The sequence below is a fragment of the Athene noctua genome, chromosome 1 (genome assembly GCF_965140245.1).
Source record: "Athene noctua chromosome 1, bAthNoc1.hap1.1, whole genome shotgun sequence".
Classification (NCBI taxonomy): Eukaryota; Metazoa; Chordata; class Aves; order Strigiformes; family Strigidae; genus Athene; species Athene noctua.
The window spans coordinates 143,273,648-143,280,256 of record NC_134037.1 but is presented as its reverse complement, the minus strand read 5'-3'; positions in this window follow the sequence as shown (position 1 = coordinate 143,280,256).

Sequence of the window (6,609 nt, the reverse complement as noted above, 5' to 3'; positions counted from 1 at the left end):
CAAAACGTAATGCAATGCATAACACAGACTGTTCTATACAAGTGAGTTAAAAACTGGGCCTAATGATCCCCTCAGGTTTCAGTGATGAGATCTTCCCTGCAGAATTATGTGTGATGTCTTGTATTTATGCTTTAATTCTGGTGACCGCATAACCATCAAATCTATTTCACTGATCTTATACACGGAACCAATTGCTAAAAATGTCCTGCTTTCCAAAAACATTTCAGACTGGAGGCTTTTTTCAGTCAATAAGTACACTGGTGAATTGGGACCATCTTCAGTATATTTAATTTATATAATATCAATATTAGAGTATTAGTATTATCTGAGGATTACATGACCAAGAGTATTCTCCTGAGACAGTTTCTGACCTCCTCATCCCAGAGTCAACTGTCATATAACTCTGTTTATAAATCAATTAAGATCCATCTTTTAGTGCAGCAGGTGATCATCAGCTGCTCTTTTTACCCAAAGTAACAGAAACTGTTCTCTTTGCTAGCAACCTCTCCCTACATCTGAGTGCCATCTTGAGTCTTAGGTATGAAATTTTGCCTTCCATACCCATTGAAATGATTCTTTTACTCTTTTAAAGATTTAAGTCATAATTCCAGTCAATTCTGAGAAACTAATAATAACCTTACATGTGACATTTTTCTCTAAATAAACACCTCGATGTAAATTATATCTATAGAATTCTTGTTAATTCTTGTTCTTAATTTCTTGGTATTTTATTTGATAAATATAGGGTTAATACAATAAATCTGACATTTTTGATGAAAACACAAGCTCAATTATTTTCAGAAAGAAGACTTTAAAAGCCGTAATTAAACACCTATTCCTTAAACTGCCAAAAAACCCCAGAAACAGTTCTTCTAAGACCCTGCTGTTCACTCAGTATATTAAAGTCAAGGACTTATCCAAGGTTTCAGATCCCTTAATGATGCTAGCTTTGATTCAGTTGTACATTTTTAGCATGTAGTTAGACCAATATAATTACTACTTTATGCAGCTGTGAGGAAATATATGTACCACTGTAGCTGCTTAACTCCAGTGTGCCAAACACAACATGTAGTCTTGCAAGGCTTGGAGCAGCATCTGCTCTCATAAATTTGCTATATTAAGACTCCGTAAGCTGGGGTTGTTGGATGCCTGACTCTAGTTTTATCAGAATGGTTAAATGCAATGTAGCATTCCACTAACTGTCTTGGCTTTGTTGGATGAATGAGTTTAAAGGCATGTGTAGAGTGTTGCTGTGCAGAGGTAAGATAAATGGAAAAGGCACTTCAGTAACATTAATGCAGATTTTAAAATAATGTTATATCGGAATAAGGTAGTATCTGGACAAATATTTTTTCTGCAGTGCCTCGATCATTTATCTTTATGTGGTACCTTGGATGCTGCTGTGTGAGGTATCAATTTCTGCCCTTTACAACATGTATCATAACTGGGAACTGTTGCATTGAATTTTCTCATGTACTTCTCTTAAAACTCAGTGAAAGCAAGCCCACTGAATAAAGCCTTATTTTTAGCAGATTTCTCAAAGTAATTTAATATTTGTAGAGAGGGAAACAGTCAGAATATTGTCTTGTCAGTACTAAAATACTAGATATTTTAGTGTAAAATATCCAACATTTTAAAAAAATCCAAAATACATAACAGTAGTTGTTTCTTAAAAGATTTACTCTGTTCCCTATCTTCCTTATTTCTTTGCAGAAGTACCTATTTACCTGTTACTTGTTTGATTTTGCACATTTAAGCTAATTAAGTTCTAAGGTTTCATTCCACCAATGACTTTTTATTTGCTCTTTAGTAAAATTTACAACTCTAATTCACTTGTCTTCCTAGTACAAAAGTAACTGTCTCCTCTTGGATGAAAGAATAGGTTGAAGGATGCCTTCTGTTCATCCCTGTCTGATGTTATTGAACTCCATCTGGCAAAACAGTTGATTTAATCAGTATTTTCCTGGCTTACACTATGTGTACCGCACTGTACCCTACACAGCCAGGCTGTGAAGGAGACCATGCTTTTCCAATTAAAATATACTCTGGTTCCCAAAGCAAAAGCAGATGTTTAGTACCGGAGCTGCTTTCACCCCACTTCCAAACTCTTCCAGCCATTTCTCTTCCTGAAAGGTATTGGTACTGCCATAATTCGGAAGGGCTCAGACCCTATTTGCAAGCTTTTCTGTCAGCCCTTTGCTTTCACTTTGCTCTTAAAACTCTAAATGCACTTTTTCTGCTTCCTAGCTGAAGAGGCTGGTGCAGCCTTACTCCCTGCTTTCAGGACCAAGAGGACTTTAGGATTGTGCTGCAGGGTTGGAAAAAAATGGAGTTCCCCAATCCAGAGCCCTGGGGCCAGTGACCTCGGCTCAGCGGAGGTTTTACCTGCTTCCATAACCTTGATTCAAAAATAAGGATGGTGTGGTCTCCCTGATTTCAAGTTTTAGTTTGTCACTTACTGTGGCAGCTTTAACATGTTAACTCTTAAGAAGGCGATAGGAAGGATACCTCTGGCTCCCTTTAAGTTTATTCTGTCCTCAGCTTATTTAGTGTCCTAGAGAAGTCTGAACCATTAGATAGGAAGCTGATGCAGTGAAAATATTCACAGGATCTTCCCTGTGTGTGAGTGTGGAGGACATGGGAAATGCCAACCTCTCATTTAAGGTAAGCTTTTCTACGGTGCATACCTGAGCAATCCTGCTGTGCTCATCTTGCACATAGGCAGGTTTGAACCCAATTTCAGTCTGTGCTTCAGAGCCATAGGCAGAAATATAAACAAAGTCTGAGCACTGTACAAAACACCCAGAACACAATAAACATCTGATCAAGGTTTCACCAGTCTAGGACATGTGCTCTGCAGTTTTGCTCTGGGCAAAAATTTTTAGGTGTACATAGATCACCTGGAGTATGCTCTTGTAAGACTACGCTTGGGTGAAAGTTACAGTTTTGAGACCTTGGCTTCTCCGTGTTGTTTGTTCATGTTGGGGCAATGCTATTCAGCTGCATGAGCAGCAGTTTTAATAAGGTAACTGAGGTATTGCTCCCTTCTCAAGCTGAATTCCCATTTTGCGACATTGTATAACTCTAATCCTGGTTTCGGCACTTCAGAGGGATGAAAGTGGCAAGTATTGGTTCTTTTCCTGTCACATCATCATGGTGTAATGGTGGATTTAGCAGGGTGAAATAAGGATTTTCATCTCTTCCTACTTCTTATGTCTCTCTCTGAAGCCAGTAATAGCCACACTGCCTGCAGGTGTTAAGGACTGTTTTTCAGGGAGTGAAAGACTGTTCCTTCTTCTGGACAGTGAATTGAATTAAAAGTGAAGCTGCAAGTAGTTTGTCCTTGGATGAGGGAGGGAGGAAACTTTTGGTTTAGTGCTGAATTCAGTGGTCAGGAAATTGCATAAATTGATTACGTAACTTTTGGCAGATTTATAGGAGGGATGGGGGGGTTTGAGAGTATAACTTCGAAACATTGTGCTTAGAATTTAAACAAGATGCATTGTGGCAGCAGTGATATCTAAGCTGTCTTTGCAACTCTCACTTTTTACTGCACTTTTAATGTGGCTCATCATGCACTATGTGTTTCACATAGGGAGTAAAATACCAAACCAATTCACTTGCAGATTCAGCTTCTGAGATGGCCTGCTTTGTACTAAAAAGCAAAGTGTTATGTGAGATTCTGAAGACAGAAGCAAAAAGTTTTAGGTGTTTTCAGACAATTTATCTCCTGAAACAAAAAGGAGTAATGTACTAAGCAAATGACAGAATTAGGGACATATTCCCTATTTCTGTTACATCAATCATTAAAACTAAAAAGCTCTAGGTCAGGTGTAAAGAACACCAGGTCCCGTAGTAGGCTTCTGCTCTCCAGGAGTCTTTTACATTGAACTACCACTGGATAAAGCATAGCTTAGCAGATTCTTCCTAAACTAAATTTAAAAATATAGTCAGGAACTAAGATTAAACAGACAAAACTTAACCAGACTTCTTATTTAAGGATTATCAACTTCTGAAATTAAAAAGTAGAGATATGAAGAAACCTTAAATATATTTGTTAGCAAAATTATGACATTTCTCTTTTAGTGAATATAGTTGCTGTGGTCAGCTACATCATTAAGATTGTTAATATAATTGCTCTAAGTCATTTTCTCAGAGGAAAAAAACAATTCCTAAATTAGAAGAAATGTTGAAATCACTCAAAAACCTTTTAATAACTTTGACAGAGGAAAAACTGCTGGTTTGTTATTCTTTGATTGAGTAGATGTAGTTTGTAAAAGAGTATGAGCACACTGCAGTTGAACTGTCAGATTTTAGTTCATGCATTAAACAGTCTCTTCAAACATGTGTTATAAGCCTTATTATTATTATGTGCCTGAAACTGAGCAGATGTCCAGTAAAATTGCCAGAAGTACCAGTGGTTCCCTAAGGAGACTTTTCTGCTAATAGGGAGAAGTGCATTAAACCCAGCCTTTCAACACTGTTCTGTGGGAAAACATGACTGCCTTAATGCCAAAAGGACAGGCATCTGAAATGCCACCAGTGTGAGCCTTTACAGTCAGACTTTGCAGGTAAAATTAAGCTTGTAAGAAGCCGGCTTCCCTTACTCTCTAAGTGCAGTGACACAGTAATTGAATGTATAAGGTGGGGCCTCACATGAGTTTGCAGTACAGTTTCCAGGTGTGTTAAGCCTCTGTCGGTGATTTGGGTTGCACTTCATTTACTGAAATGGAATCCACAATTGATTTGCATCCATCTTAAGGCGTTCAATAATTCAAGCAGAGTTATTAGGCAGTGCAAGCTAAGCAACATGAATATTCTGTCTGAAAGAAGGTCCTCCTTCATCTCCTTTCTCTGTTGCTACTCTTACCCTCCTTACCGAACTCACAACCACTGTGCATGCGGTGACATGAATAAATACACCGTACACTGTTCAGTGGAAGCTGTTGCATCCCTCCAGCAGAAGGCAGCTCTTCTGCACCTCTGCCAAGGACAGAGCAAATGGAGTGGGAGGGAACCTCATCCCTGAAATACCAAGTGACTGTTAGGTGTCAGATCAGCACGTGCTATTTCTGACCCCATGTGCAGAGACAAATTGCTTTCTGTGCTGCAGCTTCTCATCTGAAATACAAGCAAGTGTTTTGTAAAACATGGAGTTTTTTCATCATTGATGTAAAATTAAAATGATAAAAGCTTTCTGTTCTTCTGCTTGGCACTGCGTGGAAGACACATTGATGGCATCAGATAGCACAGACACATAGTGAAGACACATTGGATAGCACAAACAGTTGGCCTGCAGTCCAGTTCTTTAATTTTAAACACAGCAAATTACATACTATGTCTGCCAGATGGTTTAGTATCATCTTATACAGCTGGTTGGAAAATAGAATTAATTTTCATAAAATTGAGAAGTTTTCTTCTACTTAAAAGTGTACTAAATTGGAAACTGCCCATTAAGTAAATTTTCTGCTAGTTCTTCTGATGGAATGGCATGCACTGAAGTCTTGTAAGCACACTTTGTGTGTATAATATTAATCTTTCTTCATAAAAGCTCTGACTGAGCTACAAGAAGTTAAAGATTTGCAGTGCTTAAAAGCATAGTTTCATTTGCTGCACACAGCTAGTTTCCCTCCACTGTACTGGGGAAGAGCTTCACTACAAGCCATGGCCCTTAGTAAAGATGCCCTGACTGAGCAACCAGGATGTGATTTTTCTGGCCTCGATTCTTTAAAAATCTTCAACACTGATGTGAATTTGCTTTTATTTTCATTTAACTTCTTAGTCCTGCTGTAGTTTTTATATCAAGAGAACAGCTTGCCTGCACACCTATAGGGGATCTTACATCTACATTTACAGCATGGGAACCTAAAGCTGCCTGACTGTATTCACTCAAAATTAGAGTATGTTCCACTATAAAAGGTCCACACTGGTATAATTTTTAAAAATGATGCTTTCTAAATAGGGGGAATATCCTGCTGTCTTGAGTACTTCTGACATACAGATGCAGACAGAATTCCTGTTTCACTGGAAATTGCAGTGACACCAACTGACACATAGACATGTGAAGAAATTGCAGAGTTGGTATCAAGGTGTGCAGTGACACAACCTTTCCAGTGAGGTTTGTAAGGGAGGTGACTGGCCTCTCCTGTTTTTCAGTGTGGGCAGTGTCTGCTTTTATCCCCATAATCAGCTGCACTGACTTTTTGCGTGAAGCCATGTACAGGGTGCAGGTGTCGATGTGCTGGCAGCTGGAGGGCTGCAGGGGTGGCCTCTGTGAGGAACACTGGAGCAGGTATCCACACTGCAGCCCATGGGGAGAACCACACTGGAGCAGGTAGACATGCCCTGAAGGAGCTACGGCCCATGAACAGCCCGTGCCAGAGCAGATCTATCCTTAAGGACTGCAGCCCATGGGAAGGAGCCGCACTAGAGAAGGAGAAAAGAGTGCTGAGGAAGAAGAGGCAAAGGGGAGATGTTACGTAACCACGGCCCCCATTCCCTGAACTGCTCAATGGGGAGGAGGTAGAGGAGTTGGGAATGAGAGAGTGAAGTTGAGCATGGAAAAAAGGGGGCTGTGGGAAAGGTGTTGGTTTTGTTTGTCTTTCCTTC